Genomic DNA, 22,092 nt, shown 5'->3' with positions numbered 1-22,092 from the left:
CTGTCTCACCTCGGCAACAGACATACTCTTTATTCAGTGACGCCTGAAATTAGACGGCGGGCTTCTTGAGAGGATGGAAATGTAGGGACAGAACTGGCATCAGGGGGCGGCTGCCAATCACCCATGGCAGAAACAGCATCTTCAGTTTTTAAACAACGTGATGGTTTTCTCTGCACCCAGAATTGAGTTAATTCAAGCCATTTTCCAGAAAAGGTTTCTGCATTTGACGCATTGTGCAGTCAGTCAGGCGTAAGTGAATGTCTTATCTATCTCTGACACAGTTGTAGTTCTTCCAGACTGACGTCTCTTCTGCCAAAACCAGCATATGTTCTCATGTCTTAAACAACGATTTTGCAATGATCCAAGCTGTTATAGTGAAGTGTCATTTCACTCAGGTCATTTGTGCATCACTAAAGTGATAGACAGGAGAAAAAACAGTAGACTGTCTCCATAACCAAGTCTAAATATTAAACAGAAAATGAGAAAGCACACTCCTTTACGTTTGTCTCTCAATCTTTAACTTGATATTATTCTGTCTTCCTCTCATTCTCCTTGAAGAACTTTCCCTTTTCATGCATTCTCAATCCCCCCCTCCTCCATTTGTGAGTGCTGCAGCCCACCCTGTCCGAGCTTCAATGGTACATGCCATTAGAAAGCCCATCTCTGGAAGGGGAGGAGGGGAGGGTGGTCTCAGTCTCAGCTAAGCGGCTGCTTTAGTCCTCCACCATAAGCAAATTCTCAGATGTCTCTGCACGCGTCTCAGCCATCATGAGAAGGCAGCCTGCTCCTGCGTGAGCCCCGGACAGAGTGAAGCAGAAAGAGATTCAAAGAGAATCAGCAAGGAAAAGGGCAGGAGGGAGAGCAGGAGAAAGAAGAGGAGAAGGCGAAACACATACATCGTTTCTGCTCATGAGCCCAATCTGGTGTGTTTAAGCTCAAGAAGAGAAGAAAAAGAGGGATGAAAATAAATCCGTGGACCTTGGCATCTCTTTGTCTTCGCTTTTTTAAATTCATTCAATGAATGAAGGCAGCTCCTACTAACACGGCAGAGTAAAAGAAAGAGATGCTTTGAAGGCTGTCTGTCTTTTGACAAGGGTGCAAGAAAGAGAAACGGGGGGAGAGACGGTGTAAAGCAGGGACAAAAACTGGATTTCTAGGATGACTCGGAGTCGACTCTGGAGCTTGGAATACGAGCCTCAAGCTGAAGTCTCTGAATGAGGTAAAAATCATGATATCACACAATCGTATCTTGTTATGCTCTGCCCCGGCTGCCACCGTCAGATAAAAATCTGAGGCACTTGAAAGCATGAACAAGGGCTTGACAAAAATGAACCAATTTTCATGCTCATCAGGTTAGGAACTGCGTTCGGGAGATTGCCATCCTCCTCCCCGGGTTGTTCTCCGTCTTGCTCATTGGAAGTGAGGGAGAATCCACACAGGCTGCAGTGTTGCATGTTGCAGAGAGGCTCTGCGAGCTGAGTTGAGCACCAGACTGATGAAAAAAGAATTGGTGATAATCCTCCTGATGAGAATCTAGGGGTGCTGAGATGGCAGAAGGACAGGAAGAGAGCGATTTTCTGCAAACTGACCAGCGGAGAATTTAGTTCAGCTGAGTTCAACGGATAAATGCAACACGAATACTCTTTATTTCATAATGGATGAACTGAAAATCCCATGGTGTGTGTTCCAAAAAGGGAAGAAAGGTGTTATGAAATGAATAAATTATGAGGCATATAGTAAAGTGGGTTGCACAGTTGATATTTTCAACATTCGGATAATATAGAAAACCCAGGCACTGGGATTATGAAAGGGGAAGCTTTCATTCAGTTTAGCTGAAAACTAAAGACGAGATGAAAGAAATAGTTGTTTTCTTTGGCGACAGAGGTGCACAAACATTTCTTTTCAACCTCCTGTGAACTTTTGGTACATAATGAAAAACCTGCAGATTATCAGAGATGTATCCTAGAGAGGGAGTGAAAATGAAAGCAGTAGCAATATTTAAATTTAGAGTTTGTGTAAATGATTTTGTCATAAGTAGACATTATTTCAAGCCCAGAAATAATAAATATCTGGGCAAAATGATTTGATCTTTGCCAGGTTAAGTCCTCATATGCTTCAAAACAAAATACCACACAATGGAGTTTACACTGTCATAAAAATGCTGAAGCGTTTGTATTTAAGAGTGAAATTTGCAGGTAGGTGTTTTTATCAAATGCTCTTGATTGATTGATATTCAGCAAGTCAGACTAGTCTCATAAAAGCAGCTTTTGGAATTTGTTGATCTGGAGCAGACAGGTAAATGTAAGTACAATGCCGGGATGGAAAGTCATCAGCAATGATCTTAACCCAATTCATCTGACAAGTATTGAAAGAACGGTTGAAAAATATTTGAAATTCATTTTTCCACAGTGAGGAAGATTTTTTTTTAACCAGTGGAACCATTTAAAAACACTAAAGATCTCCCAGGTGTGAATGTTCCAGACAATTCATTCTTATTTGCTCTCTGAATAGAAACCTGAAAGCTACAATTCAGACACTACAGGTTTTATATTACAGCTAAATTAGTGAACTAATATGTCCTATTTTAAAGTGCTTTGAAGGAAATATTTTTCTTTCTCTATAAGAAGAATCCTTTTGAACAATGAGACCAGAGTTGATACATTATGGTCGTTCTGCTCAGCACCTTGTTTTACAGAAATGAAACACAAGGATAGCTCAAAGAATCCTCATACCGACTGACAAGTATATTTGATAGACGAGTCATGAGTTGAGATTTGTCACCAAACATTCAGAATAACATACAATCATTAAGCCAGTTCAAAAATATGAACCATTTTTGAATAATTCATCATTTAAAATCTGCTTTGTTTTCTAAATGTTTAAGAAATATATTATATCCTTCATGTTCAGTCAATGAAATTCAAGTAGAGATGAGTGTATATCTGTGATATAATGTTGAGGAATTAATAAAATGTATTTTGCCATGTCCCAATTAATTTACACTAAAAAACACAGCACAAGACGCAATGGTTTATATTCAGCCACAGACAACTGAGCTAATACAACAAAACAACACCTGGCCTTAGTTTTTTTTAGCCCATACTGCAAAGTGCAGCAACACTGCAATACTGTTCATGTTCCCAGCTCTTTCTCTCATGGGTGCTGGCATGGCTCTGCACTGCACTCTTTGACCGTGGGTACATATTCTGTTTCTGCTTCGTCCAGCTATGTAAACAAGGACACAGATCTCCTTTATGGAGATGGGCAGCTTGTCTTTTCACTCTCAGTTCAAGGTTGCACCCCTTATTCTGGCGGAGCTAGCCGAGTGCTGACAGGTCAGAATTACAAAGGATACTCCTACATTACACAGCTGCACATGCACAAGTTCATAATTATATGTGTTTAATGTAATAAAAATTAAGATAACTTCATTTGTGGATTTACTATTTGTAATAATGTATTAATTAATAATGTAGTTCAAATGTAGCCTGACTAAAACCATCCCCTTGTAGTACACTTTGTGTAATAGAAAGAGTCTGGGCTAAGCTATAGAGAAACGATTGCTCCCTTGAGGCGTGGACTATAGAAGTTTGGTCGTGATTTGTGCAAAGTGCCAGTTTGACGCTAAGAAGCTTTCCGGAAATTGCCTGCATTGTAAACAACCATCCTTCACTGTTGGAAAGAAATATAGATGTGAATGAAGCAGCTGGAAAAGTTAATTCAATGTTTGGAAGTGTGGCCAACATGGACAGAATGACTTTGTTCACTTCCTCCACTATCATTGCTAAAACTACAGGTAGACTACAACTGTAACGCAGCGTATAAAATCAACTTCATCTTTCACAACTTCTCTTTCTGTTTGCTGATTGGCCCAGTCAAAGATCGACTGGAGAGAATCTGAGACAAGAGGAGAAATAATTCATTTAGACTTCAAGATTTTTAATCACTTACAGTCCAATTTGATTATAACTATGATACAATGCAGAAATTAGCTAATTGGTCATTTTTGAGAATAAAGATATGACTGTACATAACAAAAGCTTTGAAGCTAATCGCAGGGACAAAAATGTGAGGCAGTTTCACATTTCCGCAATACCTTTTTTGGATTAAATGGATTGAAACAGCATGATACAAAGACATTAAAGCGAATATATATATATATATATATATATATATATATATATATATATATATATATATATATATATATATATATATATATATATATATATATATATAAAACCCACACTATGCTGAGAAAGAAGTAGTGAGTGGATAATAGTAGCTGTCATTATTTCTTTGTATAGGTGAACTTGTTTGTGAATTCAGGTGGAGGATTTTCCTTCAGCATGTTCCATGCAGTCATCATTTCATACATTATTTCTTGATGTAATGATATGTATGAGATCTGACAGGACAGAGGGGTGAGACTAAACAAAGGTTTTGCTAGGTATCGGCAACAGTGCAGTTGTTTCAGAAGCATGTGGGAGCAAGTGAACCATGTCTGCCTACACGGACAACTCACAGATACAGGTTCTGAAAATACTTTTCGCCAGGCTGAATTCATCCCCGTTTGAAGTCTGTTCGTGTGTGGTGCAGGTTTCTCTTTGAAAGTATCTGAGCATCTCTGCAGATTCAGCCGTGGAGTCCTCCATCCTCTGTACCAGCAGGGCAAATGTAAGAGACTAGAAGAATAGGTGGGCTTTTATCGGCCACAGTAGACAGAAAGCATTATACGACAAGTGTTGGAGTGTTCAGTACCTAGTTAGGTGCAGCTTATGCCCATTTAGTTAAAATATTTTTATGTTTGCGTTTTAAACAGGCTGCCAACTGAATGTCTGCATATAGGGATTATTAAAATGATTCACTCAATTGAGAGAATTACCTGAAAAATTGTTTTCATTCAGGATGAAAACATAAGATGAATAAGTAGTGATAAAATACAATACTAAGGCATACTAACCCCTGACAGGTACAGTGACAAAACTTATTGTGTTGACATCATAGCTCCTGTTAGTGGGTGAGATATATATATAAGGCAGGTGAATAGTTTTTCATCAAAACTGATGTATGGGAAGTGGAGAAAACAGGGAAGCACAAAGAATTGACTGTTTGAAAAGGGACAATTTTTGATGGCTAGATGACTGGATCAGAACAATAAAAATCTACAGCTTTTGTGCAGTGTCCATTTTTTCCTCACAGTAATCGGTATTTATCCAAAGAAGAAAAAGTAGTGAATCACCAAAAGGGTCAAGAATCCCTGATGAAAAAAGAGAGTAAAAGCTGGCCTGAAAGGTCCGATTCACCAGAGAATGTATTTCTAGTTTTCCCCCTTGAAAGCTAACAATTGCTGTCCCATTAATAACCAATGGTGTATGATTTCCAACCAAGTAATAAAAATAAGAAATATTTAAGTTTAAATAGTACAAACCAAGATGATAATTAGATAAAGTTAGAGCACATAATTTTAATGTCAGCATCTAGTTCCATGCTGGCCACCTATTTAAGCATAAATATCTGTAAATCTGTAGTTTTCATGTTTTATGGACGAGTTTTGAACTCTAGGAGATGAAAAAAATACTTTTCACATTTCTGAATTGTAAGAATTGAGCCTTATTTGGTTACTTTCACATGAAGCAAAAGTACATACAAGAAGCAAACAAATTCTAAATGTAGGTAAAGATTGCTTTAATGGCTTGGTTTGGGCCTAATTTTGCCAGAATACAGCAGTCATCATTTCAAAATGTCTACTAAGAACAAATGTTTTCAGCCTTGCAGCAGTGCAACAGTACCTTGCTGGATTACAAACCATCAGGCTCTTAAAAATCTGTCTGGCTGCCCATTAAAACAGCCACTATTGTGGCTCATTAATGTCCTACAGAGGTATTAGAATAAACTGTGTTCCACACAGTCTGGCTGGCAGAGACTCTCAGCCATCTCTGCAGCAGTTTCCTTTCTCTCCAGAGACAGCAGTTGTTTGCCTGAGGTACATCACAGAAGCTTGGAGTGACCAGAAGCATCAGATAATTAGATGCTCAACTCCCTACAAACTGCTGGATCTGTTGAATTCGCGTTCACTTGTTTCAGCAATTTCTGGAAGATTGTCAGATTTGATTGCTCTGCAGGCCACCGCTGCTCGCGTAAATGGGAAATTGAGTTTGAAAGGTGAGGATTATAGTATATGAAAGGTATGCTATCTAAGACGGAAAATAGCAGAAAGCCTTAAAGTTGCACAAAGGATGTTCTTTAGCTAAAGCTCTAACTTCTAGATATGTACACTTGAAAGCCCCTTTTTTTGTGATGTGCTTCACAAAAAAGAACATCACTTAGAATTTGTAATTATGTTTTTTTTTTATGTGCAATGTTTAAATAAATAACAAAACAACAGCAATAACAACAACAATGGAGCCCATAAAGACCAGCACATTCAACTTCACAGATCAAATTGGAACATTAAATCTCTACTGTACAAAATTGAAAAACACTATAGCAAAACATGGTGAAAATACTAGTTTAATTTGCGTACAAGTATTACATACCAGTTTTTAATTTAACTTGTTTATGGTGCAGAATATCATTAATGTTGTTTCTTGATATTATTCTACTTAGAGTAACAACGGTAGTGTAAAATAATGATATTACTAAGAAATAACTGGCCTATTGTATGTTAGCTCGCCCTCACTGTGTTGCTTCAACACACTTCTCACTCTACGGCAGTGGCTCTGGGGATATACCCGGTGATCACAGAGGTTACTGGTTTGAATCCCAGTCCTTCCCCAGGGATAATCAGGAGAGGTTGTATCAAGAAGGCCATCTGACAGAAAATATCTACTCAGTCTGACTACATGCAGCTGTGGACTTAGCCATTTGTCACTGTACATACCAATATTTTTATTTTTTTTTAAGTGACTTGTGATAAATCTAGGAACTTTATTCCATATTATTGGAGATTTTGGCAATAACACATAGCACCAATTGCCCTGCAGCCATAGTTCTGAGAGAGAAACGAATGCTGCCACGAGTCCCTCCTGCTTCTTAAGCACTGTGGTCAGTTTCCCAGTCATCCTGCAGTATACCCCATTTGCAGTCATAGCAAAGAAGAGACTCATTCCACTCCAGGTTCACATTGCAACTGAATCATATTTGTACAAACATGAAAGACGCTGTTGATCAATGGCCATAATTTCAACTTCTGACTTGCCATGTGTATGTGTTTGAGTGAGACAGTTTTCTACTTGAAAGTGGAGCTGTAATGCAGATATCAACCAAGCTGTACTGTTCTCACCAATAGAAAAATTAAACTGCAGTAGCCACCGTTCAGCCCAAAGATGGGAGCACTAATACAAGTTTTGGCATAATAATGCAGAATTAAACAAGTTTAAATAAAAATATTATAATCTGCACCAAAACCTAAAGAAAGCATCCAAATGTTGATTTGGACTTTTGTTCTTTAAAAATGCTTTCATAAAAAAATCTCCCCATGGCTTATGTGTAGCATAGCATGCAGAGCTGATATAATTTCATAACAAGTATGCATGTTTAAAAAAAAAATAAAAATCTATGAACTTCACTTTGCATAATCAATCCCTTAGCCACACAGTAAGAAGAGTAATTAGACTGATGGAAAACAGCAGTAAGAGAACCACCAGTTCAGAACAAGCTTAAAATTAAAAATATAACAGAAAAAAAATTGAATCAATGCACAGTAATTAAACACAAAACTCAAAAGAGAAGTGACAACTAAAAAAAAGATCATGACAGATTCTCGAAATGACTGTCCAGACTCCCAGTCGGACTGTAAAGACGGCAGAAAACGGTGCTAAGAATGTAGACCTCTGGGTTTGGTCGTTAACTTTATAGATGGTGACATGCTGCACAGCTATAGGTAAGCTGAATCAGTAGGTGTCCACCTCAATTATGTCTCATCACTGTCAAATTAAAGCCTATATTTTGTTCTTAGGAAGGTACATCAGTATATTTACAAAGGCTCCCTGTTAAAGTAAGGCTATTAGTATGGACAAAGAACAGGATGGAGGATAAAACATAACCTTGTCGGAACCCTGTATTCAAAGCCATTTTACTTGACTTACAACCACAATATGTAACTATTACAGATGTCTTTTTTCACGTTTGTTCAAAAAGTCAACATGTGACAGTGAGACAGATGAGACTAGTTTGAGCATTTGTGGCAGGTTATGTTGTTGTGAACCAGCCTTAGCATAGCAGAGAGCCAGGGAGAGTGTGTGAGCGGTGCACTTGGAAAACCATTTGAAAACCATTCGATAAGATCAAACTTCAGTGGATCTGTAGGCTCTGGAGGCAATGCAACAGAGTGCTAATGTTTACAGTATTAAAAGCAGAGAAGTCCATAAACAAATCTGGGTATTTGGTATCCTGGATATCCTGCCCATAAGCTCCTAAACAGGTAGATGCATGAAACAATACAATATTTTGTTTTACATCTATAACACTAAGGCTTATGAGAAATATTCAGCTAATATTTCTGGGTGATTTATAATAGCTTCCCTTTTTCTTAATGAAATGTTTTTAGTATAATCTCCCTACATGTGTTTGAGGTTAACCGATGATCTCTTGGGGCAGTGCTACTGTATTGTGAAAGAGAGGTGTCTTACAGACAAGCTGGCAGTGTGGAATCGCTTGTTTTGCTCGCGTTTCTCAGGCCTTGCTGAAGATTAGGAAAAAGCTTGAAGATGCTACTGGAGGCATTTGGTATGGATAATCACATGTACATGACAGATTCACGTGGCACAAAAACAACAAATGTAAACTCTTATCTGAATTCCAAGCTTCACCCCCAAAAATGGGCCTCATACAGACAAAGAAAAGAGGAGTAAACAGGCCCTGCCTCTGATATCTGTCCGGACAATTTGGCATTGCGTTAAACCCAGCAGGAGGAGGTGTTGCATTTATCTGACTCTGGGGCCAGAGTCAGAGCCAGTTGTGCAGGACATATTTAGTTTAATATGTCCTGCACAACAGAAGGTGTCAGAAAGAGATGATAATTTCACATGATGACAGAAGCATTGACCTACTGACACCCTTAACCATGTGAAGATAATGTGACCTGACAGTGGTGGTGAATACCACAGGCGTGTTAGTTTTGACTGCAGAATAGTAATTGACATGACACTGGCTCCGCCCCTATGCGGAAACAGAGCAAACCTCCGACAAACAGCATTATAATAGCTTTGGTAGTGAAACTCAATGCGTTACCCAATATACGTTTTGAGTAATTTTTGCTGTATCAGCTAACACTGAGGCAGAGATGAAAGGCAAGAAAATAATCCAGTTAGAGTCAGAGTTTCAGAATGTCCCCTTACCAGTCAGTCAAATTGAATATATTTCAACTCAGGTGATTTCTTAGTGTAGCTCTGCTTACAATAGGTGCCAAATATAAATGCCAGTGATAGTGAACCTTCCAAAGCTTATGCACTTTTCTGAGTTTGGTAAACATTCACCTTGATGCACATGTAACATCTGCAATTAAAGACAGATAGGGAAACACTGTGATGATCAAGGAAAAAACAGAGTATGGGGTCTTAAGGTACAAACAAGCTCCCTAAGTTACTCTTGAGAAAATCCTTGAGGATTTTGACCTAAATCCGCAGCTTTAATGAGAACAAGTGTTGGTGCACCTCTGCAGAGGTAAGAACTGCTGTATAAAGAGGTTGGGAGATTATTCCACTTGCCAGAGCAACATTAACTAGAGTTGTTCAGTGAACAAATGCACAAATTTATGGGCCTCACCCAGTCAAGGCAGAGGTTCTACCCATTGTAAATATGTTGACAGATTGAGTTAAATTTGATAAAGAAATTGAGAACCACATACAAGCAAGTCATAATTAGTTACCATTCATGTGAATAAAATTCTGTTAAAATTTAAAACAAAATAGTGTTGCTTTCTTTGAGACATTGCAGCTGCTAAAATAATGACATACTGATTATTACAGTTATGTAAATTCTATCAACACTATTTGAGATGGTGCAGCTATCTTGCCAGGTCCTTCTTGACAAAGAGATTGTAGATCTCAAGAAGGTTCTTCTCTTGTTAAAAAAAGGTTATTGTTTGTTTTATTTAAAATTTTCTCATATACGCTTAAGACGGCCATTATTTATCTCATTTTGGTTGTATTCAAGTAAAAAAAAAAAAAAAATGTAAGGAAACACTATACGTTTTGAGGAGTTGCGAACCAGGTTAAGGTCCAGTGCGCTTTAGATTTCTTAGAATGCTGATGTCTTTCTCAGAGCTCCAGTTAAATGGATCATGTGGAGAATGCCTCACCTGCAATGAGGCATTCTCCACATGTTTTTGAAAGCGCAAACTACATGCAGCTCTACTTGAACTATATGGGTTAACTATCGCTGTGTGTTAAGTGTAGAACAAGAACATGTGATTTGTAGCCAGCTTAAAGGAAATAAGTCTTTTACAGCAGAATTGATTTGACACACTAATATGTTCTAATTGTAAAGTTGACTGAGCATTTATTTCAGTCATTCCTGCAAATTAAATGAGCCTCCACTGACTGATGCTGTGGAAAAGCAGTTTTGTTGTTATCGAGTTTCTGCATTATCCCATTGTTTCTGCATAATCAGACTGAATGCCTTAAGTCTATTCCACAGAAGATACTTAAACACAGTAACACAACAAAAGATAGCAAACAAAAACATAATCTTACTTAATAAAACTTTGGAAAAAACTTTTTGCCCTCCCTGAAAAGAAAAGCATATCTGATAGATTACATTGATCAACTTGATATTTAACCAGTATTGCCTCTGATCCTGCCTCTGATCCTTTGCTTTTGTTTTGACGATGTATGGCACGAAGGCTGACATGCTGCGCTATCTCCTGCGAACAACTTGCTCATCATGAAGCAGAGCCTTGATGTATCTTGCGGATCCATTGTTAGTGCTAATGGTGCTGCCAGGCTTGCAAATTCATCAACAAAAGCAATCTCATTTTCTGCTGATCTTAATCTCCAGAGTTAATAACAAACAGGATGTTTGTCCGACATGAATCATGTCTGAGCTGAACGGGAAAACTCGTATGGGTTGTCATTTAAAGCTGAGGTCATAGAACTGGGTGTATCACATCCCTCTTGACTGAGCTGCTGTTTATTGCTACAAACCGTATTAAATGTTAAAAGGCAGCCAGGAAATTTAAAAAAAAAGTTGGGCAGTGTGGCTTGTGATTTCATTAAAATGGGTGTGGAGGCTCAGGGAAAGACTTCAGGCAAAACCACCTATAGGCATGACTGACTATGAGACCATTTACTGTCCAATTGCTTTTTACTTCAGTTCATGATTTGAAGATCTAATAAACCAAGCGATTATTCACAGCTATGAACATTATATTATGCCTTTCACATGTCACACCAGCAGTAGTGCTGCAGTTCTTAACTTTCTCTCTAGATGAGATGGGGCTGATTCTCAAATCCATCAAAAATACATAGAAATAAAAGGTTTTTTTGTTTGTTTGTTATTTTTTTAGAATTAATTTGTTTAATGCATAAACATCAATTTACATAAAAAAATATATTTATGCACATACATAGCACTGGTGACTTTTAAGACTGAATGCAGAGTGTATACTTATGTACAGTATGAAAAACAAACAAAAAAAAACAGATTAAATATTGATGCATAGGATATTTACAGATCCAAAACAACAAAACCAGAACAGCAACATTCAAGTTTGTGCAAATAGTGAAGGAAATGTGTCAAAGCAAAGGGGGGAGGAGGACCTATTTGAATTGCATTACGCAGTTAAATTAGGTCATTGTGTGACGCCAAAAGATCCATCTCCTGTCAAATCCTGAAATTAGAAAGAGAGGCTGCTCAGAAATGTAAACACACTCTGCTGTGTGAGATGCAAAAGCCTGCAGAAGTTCCTGCACGAAGAGACAAGTTCAGAGACGTCAAGTGGTGCTAAACAGCAAACTTTGGAGTAAATGATGACAACCCTTTTACTGAAGTTTGTTGTTTTTGTTCTTCCTATTGGTGTTTCATTTAAAGAGTGTGCCAATTCGTTCCTGATCCCAGCGTTACATGTCTGAGCCACAAAGTGTCTCGTGGTAATGCTGTTGGTAAACAAGTATGGTAATTTTGGTCAAACTTATTTATTACAAAAAATTTCTTCAAATTGCTTTGCCACACTCCGGCTCTCTTTAATGATATTTGCTGTGTGTTTCTGTCAGAAATCCAATTTCTTTTTACGATTTGCTGAAAGTCAAAACATTTAAAGGACAAGGTGACCTGCTGGAGCAGCTAGCGCACTCATTTACCGCCTCTCTGCGTTGGACTTTAATTAATAGCTTAATAAGAGCAGTGAGCTGTGAGTCTGACCTGTTTTGCACCAGCATTAATTTGGTAAGCTTCTTGACTATACAGGAATTAATTACAGTGAACAAACTCTAAATTTGTAGATAGAGAATAAGAGCTGAGACTGTTCATATCCATAATGATTTCATGAGGGTTTCTTCACCAACTGAGTGTTCTGAATAAGCTAGATTCAAAATAGGTCATATTGCCTTTATTGTCATTATTTTTTCATTTTCTCATCCCATAATTAATTTTTCATTTCATAAATTATGCAGTCTCAAAACGAGCTAAACAAAAGCAGCTCATAATAGTGTTATAGTTTGAACCTTTTTCCATATTTCCTTATAGTACCTGTTGACTATAAGGTGCTATGTGAAGGTTTGTTGGAGAAGATTATTGAAAAAAGTTACAAATTTCCAATTTATTAACAAAAAATAATAAGTGTATAGCAACACTGCTAACTTCACAAGACATCGGTTTCACCTAAACTCAAAGGTTCAGTGACAATTTCTGAAATGGGTGACATGGGCAACTGTGGAGGGTGTCATCTTGGCTGACGGGTAAAACATCATAATAAAATGCTAATACTGTACATCACCCTGAAAACACCACATCACTTTGACATGCTACTAGACTTGCTGTTTGAAAGTCTAGGAAAACTTATAACTAGTTTCATTCAACTTCACAATCATCCTACGGATAATAGTTTTTTGAACATCACATAAAATTCCAATTAAAAAAAGATAAAGGTAAGAGCTACAATGTGACAAAATAGAAAAAAAGGTCAAAGGACATTGATAATTTTGCATGATACTGGAGTAAGTGATTTCCCTATAAGGGAACTGATTTTAAATATATTATCTAGTTTGTTCTTCTTTTAACATAAATAAACTGGACTTTAGGGAGCTGCTGTACTGTATCCTTTTAAAAAAGGGTGCAGTTTGAGATGATTTCTATGAGACAGACACTGACACTTCTGTTCCATGAGCTACTGTTGGGAGGTTTTTTCTTCTGTATGTCTGTCTCCATTTTGCAAAGGAGAGGAACTGGGGCAAATACATTATTAGAATAGTTACAATTCATTAATCCATATTATGTTGAGTGGATAGTCAGAAAAAGAAAAAAAAATGCCATCTCAGAATCTAAGACTGTGTAATGAATGTCTGTGCAACATGATGATGGGGTGGTTAACCACAAGTGGACTCTAGCATTGTGAAGCCATGTTGTGAGATGCAGAATTTGATGGTGGGCTTTAGGCAGAACACAGCGGTCCTGATTGAGTCTTTAGACAGCTGTTGTCCTGGATGTTTAAATTTGATCTGCTGTGATCGTGAACCTCTTCTTATTTTGCCTTATTTTGCCTTATATATATATATATATATATATATATATTATATATATATATATATATATATATATATATATATATATATATATATATATATATATATATATATATATATATATATTATATATATAGATATATACAAAAAAAACAGATTAAATATTGATGCATAGGATATTTACAGATCCAAAACAACAAAACCAGAACAGCATATATATATATATATATATATATATATATCTATATATATATATAGATATATATATATATATATATATATATATATATATATATAGATATATATATATATATATAGAGAGAGAGAGAGAGAGAGAGAGAGAGACTATAGCTGACTGGATAGCTCAATACATAAGGCATCAGTATATCACCCGAGAGGGCGGGGTCCGAATCCAGTCTGGGTCCTTAGGCAAGACCCTTCAAGCTACTCCCTACCTCATACCATGAGAGGGCGGACTGAAGGGCGGACAATCCTAATCCAGAAAGGGTCCAGTCCCACCCAACTACCGACCAATAACCTGCCTCTCCACAACCTGGAAGCTTATGTCAGGCATCATAGCGGCCAAGATAAGCAAACACAGGGATCGATTACAAGAAAGCCTATGACTCAATGCCGCATACTTGGATCATTGAATGCCTAGAGATGTATAACATCAACAGGATTCTGAGAGCCTTCATTGCAAACTCGATGAAGCTGTGGAAAACCACCCTTGAAGCCAACTGCAAACCACTTGCACAAGTGTCCATCAAATGTGGCATATACCAAGGAGATGCTCTGTCCCCGCTACTGTTCTGCATAGGCCTGAACCCCCTCAGCCAAATTATCAACAAGACTGGCTACGGATACCGACTCAAAAATGGGGCCAACATCCTCATCCTGGCCGCCCAGGAACAGGCCCTAAACACCAGAGCAATAGAGGCCCACATCTACCACACCAGACAAGACCCAAGGTGTAGGTTATGCAAGGAGGCCCCTGAGACAGTCCAGCACATCACAGCAGGGTGCAAGATACTGCAGGGAAAGCGTACATGGAGCGACATAACAAGTGGCAGGCATAGTGTACAGAAACATCTGTGCAGAATATGGACTGGAAACCCCGAGATCAAAGTGGGAAACACCCCCAAAGGTGGTAGAGAACACCAGAGTAAGATCCTGTGGGACTTCCAGATCCAGACAGACAAAATGGTAATGGCGAACCAACCAGACATTGTCGTAGTGGATAAACAACAGAGGAAAGCTGTTGTGGTAGATGTAGCAATACCAAGTGATTGCAACATCAGGAAAAAGGAGCACGAGAAACTGGAGAAATACCAGGGCCTCAGGGAAGAACTGGAGAGGGCCTGGAAGGTGAAGACCACAGTGGTGCCTGTGGTCATCGGGGCCCTCGGGGCAGTAACCCCCAAACTGGAGCAGTGGCTACAACAGATCCCAGAAACAACATCAGACATCTCAGTCCAGAAATGTGCAGTCCTTGGCACAGCCAAGATACTGCGCAGAACCCTCAAGCTCCCAGGCCTCTGGTAGAGGACCCGAGCTCAGAGGATAAGAACCACCCGCGGTGGGTGAGAAGGGAATTTTATATATATATATATATATATATATATATATATATATATATATATACAAAGGTTGCTTTCCTTAAATTTGTAATGCTGAACCAAATCACACAATTTAACATCTCAATAATTTCTCTTCGACTGATTATGAGCTCTTTTTAAAGTTTTTGTTGATGAGTTCATTCTGCGTCTCTATGAATATGTGCAGACCACAGAAGTCTGTCCTCTATTTCCATTCTCTGAGGATATTAAGTCAGTGGGTGAAAAAGCATCAGTGGGATGTAAGCCAAGAGGCTGCCCTTAGTTACAATCACCTCAGTGTTGCATCATCACTGAGCAAAACTGTAGACAGAATAATGTTCACATTGAGGGGAGGATTTGAGTCTTATTACACAGCAGGCTGCAGGCCTGAAACAAAATGTCATTGTGTGATTTATGACATGCTACAAGCTAATGAGATAAACAGAGCCTGAATCGATTCAGTTGGGCAGGAACCAAGCCACAGGGGCATATGCAGCTGTCTGCAGTGACTGTATTGACACGCTCATATTCATAGAGCCAGTGAAAGAAATCCGAAGGCTGCAGTTTTGGCAGGAAAAAAAAAAAACTGAGCTGTGTCCTCTTTCTCTCTGAATGGAGCCGCTTTGCCCAGCGCTGCAATCAGGGTCGATGCGACTCAAATCAAACGCTTGTGATGGGATCTGACAAGCCGAGTACTTACTGCTGAACAATCACTGCTAAGAAAAGCTCTTTTCTCGTCAAAGACAAACAAGATAAGGGTGGTGTGTAGCAGGCAACTGTGAACAAACAGATGGGCATGAAAGAGCATTTTGAACTGCAGTTAGTGATAAAGCATGTCACAGTTAGAATGTGGATGACCGTCAGCCTTGCTTGCAGACTTACTTTGTGGAGCTGCTGCAGCCGATTGGCTGACTTGGTAATGGCAGATAATGGCTGATATTCCAAAAAGGCTGTGGTTAACTAATTAAAACCTTTACGCCTCACCAGGATCACTGTAAGAGGATAAACAGGGGATGGTGCCATGTGTAGTGCTGAGCTCGTCTGGGTTGCAGTGCAGGGTGACTGAAAACCATCCAATGCAGGGCTTATAGGAGGAATTTTGTGTCCCCGACATTTTTAACGTTGTTGTTTTATTTTACATCCCATTATTTTCTTCCATTTAAATCAGCAATTTGGCCATATTAACAAAAGCATAAACCTAATCTCTCGACCCCACCTTCCAAGAAAAACAACAACAAAAAATCATTTTTTTTTTTTTTTGCTTATTATCCCATAATAATCAAGTGATTATTATGGTGATCATAAGTTATTATTATGGGAATTCTGCATTTGATTGACTGCTATTATTTGGATCATATGGGACTCCATGTAATGCAATCTGGGTCTAACTGAATTGGAATAAGTTAGATTTATTTTATTTCTAGAATGAGCTAGCTCATTTTCCTGAATTGTGTCTTTCCAGCCAGATCCCTTTGACTGGAAAAAAAAGACTTTGTGTTTTCTCGGAAGAATTATCTTTAACACACGTAAAATGGACTTTTGAATCTATGAAGAAGGTTATTACTAGCATTGAGGTAAAACCTTCCCAAAACCCTGACCTAAACACTGCAGACAATAGCTTAAATCCATTATTCCAAGTAGTCCATGAAAATTAGTCAACTATCCAGCTGGAATAACTCCAGAGGCTTAAAGATTTTTCGATAAAATATTCTTGTCTGCACATAAACTGCTAATGATTATTCAACAAAATATTTGTTTGGCATGCATGCATATTTTCCTTGTTACATAATGCTGTCTGAACTGACAAAATTCAACAATACAATTAATTAATCTATTGCACCAAATTCTTGTTTTAAGAACCTTTGTATTTGTGTACTTTATGACCAGTCCACAAAGGAAAAAGAAATACATCTTAAGTAAGACTTTCTATATGGGAATCATCCTCATCACGCCAACATGTCTTAACTAAATTTACCTGTAAATAAAATGCAACAAAGTGCAATGACTTGAATGTTGTTACAGTTTGATGAAAGCTGATAAAACCAGGTGAATTTTGAGTTTGCTGCTGTCTGATTATCAAACTCAGAGGGAGGTATGATGAGATCAGGGGCTGGATTCTCAGAAGAGGTGAATTTAATTGACTGTGATCGACTCAAGTCTGGTCTGGACATTTGGGAGTGAGTCATCTGCGACAGATTGTTCGGGAAGGAGAGCTACAGCTCTGGAATATCTGGCATTGCAGTGTCATTTTTTTTTTTTTTTTTGCACACACAGCAGACAAGGAGAATAGAGATGTCTGTCTAAATCATGTGTTACAAAAGGTTTTGGAAGGGGAATACTTTAAACTGCATACAAAAATGTCATGTATTTTATTGTGTGTTAAGAGGGTTTTGAACGAGGCGAGAGTTATGGAACCAGGGTTTCACATGCATCGCTCCTCTACATACTTTCTGTAAGGCTGACATTTCAATTAAATGCAAAAAAGTGTGCATGTGTGTCTGTGTGTATGAAAGATGGAGAGAAACATGGGCTGAGTGGGCCATTAATCTTAATGTTTTCATGTATGTTTTGGTTCATTTGTGAAACAAATTAAAAACATTTTCACAATTTCCCTAAAACCTTTAAACCTCACTATAAAGTTGAAGGTAAAGTGTAAAAAATGTAGGTAGTAGCAATTTATCACAGTGACTTATACTTTTGCTCAACTTTACATTAGTAATAGAGGGTGACAGTCAGGAAAAGAAAACCTATTTGTAACAGTTCATGCACTGGTCTGAATATTAGTTCCAGTACAATAAATGTTTATGACAGAGTTTAGATAAAAACATGTCACCAATGTGTAATGCAACTCAATTATAAAAATGATCAAAAGTTACTCAGTTCACTGAGCTTTTTGTACCTGTTTTAGGTGTTTATTACCGTCTGACAGTCTGTGCACATACGATCTCAATTATGATGAATTTAACCGCAGTAAAAGAGAAAACATGCTTTTACACCTTGTTTAAAGCTGGGAAATGGGAGGGAAATCAATACGGCCCTTGTGCAAATGAAAAGCATGCATGCAACAATAATGGATATGGATTTCTGGGTCCGAAGCTCATGTTTCATGCTCATGAAGTGCTCTGATCTCTGTGTCTACTGCAACATATGATGACCGATGAGGCCTCAAGGTGTGGAGGTGTATTTCTGTGTGTTAGGATGTATTTTAGAAGTTTGTCGATTGCTTTAATGAAGAGGCACAAAAACAATCACTTATTATGCTTTGAGTGCGCTCTTCCGAAGTGGCTGTTTCTTTAATTTCAATCAGCTTAACATAGCAGGTTTGGAGGGGCAGAGAGGGCCCAGAATGCTCTGCTCTTACTCCCTGTGTAATTTGTAGCTGTCAGGGGTCGACTCGGGTGAATACAGAATGCAGATGATCTCGCAGGCTCCTGTTTAAGTGGTGGCTCAGATGCAGGGAGAAAGCTAAATACCTGAGTGCGAAAGGCAGTGTGGAATAAAAAGAGAAAGTGCAACATAATATTTGTCCTGCTGGGAGAAGCAGGATAGCAGCCTTGAGATGCCTCTTATTGTTTGTAATCAGCAAGAATCTCACTCTGCAACTGGCCTCCTGGTGTGCCTTTGTGCATGAAAATCTTTCATGCTTGACTTGTTTGCGTGTTTGTATGTGAGAATCACAGGGCTGGATCTTAAATATTTGCTTGGCTAATTATTTTAGTACATATGTGCTTCTCTGTTTTTGCTTTTTGCTTTCACTATAAAAGACGGGTGAACTATTGTTCCTGATTTTTATTTTCTATCTATTTTCCCCTGGTGATGTGACATATTTTGCTTTTTGGGCTCATAAACATTAAAGCGAGGAAAGAGAATTAACAATAGAGGTGCACAGATTGCAGTTTTTGGGTTGATGGCAGATGAATAATCTTTTAAAAAGCTTAACCTGCCGATTTCCATTTTGGCCAATACCAATTTTTCTTGTCTGAAATGTTGCTGAAGCACATCAAGAACGTTGTTGAGTTGGCAAGAACTGGGTGTCAATATCCTTAATATACTATATTTTATTGAATTGCAAGAGCCAAACATTCCCACATTCACAGACTCATTTATAAAAAGTTGTAGGTCAGAATTGCAGAAATATGCAACTTCTGGATAGCTTCCAATAAGAATCATGTCATCTTATGCTTCAGATGGTGCATGCAAAAGTGCATGCAAAACCAGAGATAATTTCAATCTTTGAACATTCTTCACTTAGCAAATGTTTCCACACTGAATAATCATATTATTACTGTGAACTGGTGTTGATTAGTGCTGTGTTCCCTGATTGAAAATAGGCTCAAAATCAGCTTTTCAAGATCCTGCCAGTCAATTTGAAAATTGGCCAGTGCACTGATTCCTTGGGGCCTCTAATTTTCCACAATCAAACACTCAACCTACATATTTTCAAGAGGTGCAGGGTCAGACTGGTGAGAGGGAAAATCCCCGGTATGCCACATCACCAGTCCAGAATGATTGGATATCTCATTCAATCATTCTCTTACATCTGGCCCATTCAGATTTCTTACATCTTACATCTGCTTTGTACATGCTGTCTCTGTCCCCACACACAATGACTCATGGCATAATTGCAGTTCCTTGTATTTTTTTGGATGTAATGGTCTGTATGCAGAAGGAATGACACTTGCTGTACAGCAAAGCAGAAACTCCTAAATTCTGAAAGCCCTACCGTTGTTGCAAGTATACAATATGCACTGTTCAATATAAACATATGGGGGAGGATTATTAGTTGAAGATGGAGGACTCAGAAAGGAACAGACACTGAACAACACAATGAAACCGAGGAAGAGGAAAGCCAGAGTGAAGGTAGAGTGAAAACAAAGTAATTGCTGATATGTGACAACAGGTCAGAACAGGTCAGAATCACTGCTATGCCAATATTTGTTGCTTTTTAAAGTGTGGTGTTAACTTATGAAAACTAACTTCCACAACACTATTTCCACAAATCGAATCCAGATGCTGATCTTGACATTCTCATAAATTTGCTTTCCACAGGCAATCTCTCATTTTCACAAAAAGACACCACAGAGATGAAGAATGCTTTTCTTCAAACCAGAAATTTCTGGGCATTTTTTTTTTCTTTTTGTGAAAGTGAAACACAGAATTTAAGCTTCTTTTTCTTCCTTTTTTAACTCTGTTAATATGCCTTATCCATTCTCACAGACACAAAACTGTCATAGTCACCTTGTAAGTGTGAAGATACTTACACTCCACCAATTTATCACTTCATTCTGCTTCCTCCACTTCTATTTTCAGTCGATCTGGAATATTTCCTGTAACATAAAGCTTATGTTAGAATGCTAAAATACCTCAACATATGGTCAGTGCAACAAATGTGAAACACAACTCCAACTAAGCATACATTTAAGAAATAGTAGTATTAATACATTTCTGCTGGATTTTCTCATTCATTGACAAAAAGGATTATTCTGATCTTATCCGATTTGCAAAGAGCCCAGCCTTACACACCGACACGGGGGGGGAGAAGGTAAAATATATTCACTTAGATCAAACATCCTGAACTTTTTTTTTCTTTCAGTTTAAATTAGACGGCAGAAAAGGTTCCAGACTCTTTCAGCCACAGAAAAACAGGTTTTTATTCTTTATAGATGGCATGTGGTATGTAGCCCATTTTCTGATTTCACATTGTATGCAAAGTTGCCCTATGTGTTTCTTCCTAAACCAGTCACTACCAGGAAAATTAATTAAAGTTGTCCTCATTAAGTCAGCAAAGCTTCATGTGACAATCATAATTTAATAATAATTGTGATTAAATAGTAGCCAGAGGACACATTGGACTAATAACCTGCTGGTCGCCCTACCTAATCAACGAAAGTGGAAATGACAGACATGCAGGGATCCATCTTTCACTCAGGAGGTAAACTCACAAACATTAGCATGTCTTGCCATAGATTCTGATTTTAAAATAAACTTGGACTTTGACTGGATAATTGTATCTCATGGCTAGACTTTGTAAAAAAATGTGTGATTAACATCTTGAGGTCAAAGGCTTTAAAGATTAGTCATATCTTTTGATTATTTTGATTGATGACTTATGATTTTAATGGCACATTCTTATTTTTGTGTTTCCTCTTTTGTTTGTACAATCAGTTGTCTTATAAGAGGCGTCGCAAACACCCACATCAAACTGATCAAAATAATAAATGATGATAAAATCAAAACGCAGGCTGCAAAATGTACACCTACACTCTAATCAAGACAATAGAAACTAATAAGCCTTTGAAACTGCCAGCCGTGACTGAATCCACACATGCTGTGCAAAAACGGCAGGAAAAGATCCGCATCCTCCACAATCCGTGTTGATGAGAAAGAGGGGGAAGGAAAAAAAATCTCAGACTGACTAAGAATGTCATGCATTGCACAAATGTATTTATGTATTTATCACTTAAATACAAAAGCTGTTTTTGAATTATGGCAGTATATGTTAACTCAAATCTGTTTGCCCCAGGTTACAACTCAAGGTTAAGAGAAGACATTCTTGACATCTTCATTGTCAGAAACACAACCTCCTCCTTAACACCATCTGATCCTCTTGTGTTTTTTTTATTTTTTTTATTATTATTGTTATTCCTTCCAGGCACTGGTCCTCATCTCTATTCATCTCCCCAATGAAAATGTGTTCTGCTGTTATTACCAAAGGCACCAAAGTTAATTTGAGCCACAGTGTCAGCTGTGGAGCCATGCCTTTGGTTGGAGGTCGGAGTGAACACACAGGTGTTTTCTGACAGGGTACCACC

At 38.1% G+C, this 22,092-nt stretch overlaps 1 protein-coding gene across 3 annotated transcripts in view; it reads left to right on the top strand.

Moving 5' to 3' along the window:
• The first annotated feature begins 708 nt into the window (after window positions 1-708).
• b3gat1a (beta-1,3-glucuronyltransferase 1 (glucuronosyltransferase P) a) overlaps window positions 709-22,092 on the top strand; it is a 90,710-nt gene continuing 69,326 nt past the window's right edge. For all 3 annotated transcript variants that reach the window (XM_055028903.1, XM_055028901.1, XM_055028904.1), the window contains exon 1: window positions 709-1,219. The gene's annotated coding sequence lies outside the window, so the exon portion shown is untranslated. The remainder of the gene's footprint in view (window positions 1,220-22,092) is intronic.

Source organism: Poeciliopsis prolifica, unplaced genomic scaffold, assembly GCF_027474105.1.
Source record: "Poeciliopsis prolifica strain line A6 unplaced genomic scaffold, Auburn_PproV2 SCAFFOLD004, whole genome shotgun sequence".
Lineage (NCBI taxonomy): Eukaryota > Metazoa > Chordata > Actinopteri > Cyprinodontiformes > Poeciliidae > Poeciliopsis > Poeciliopsis prolifica.
Note: the sequence above shows the minus strand (reverse complement) of the source record. Positions and strands in the feature narration are given on the sequence as shown.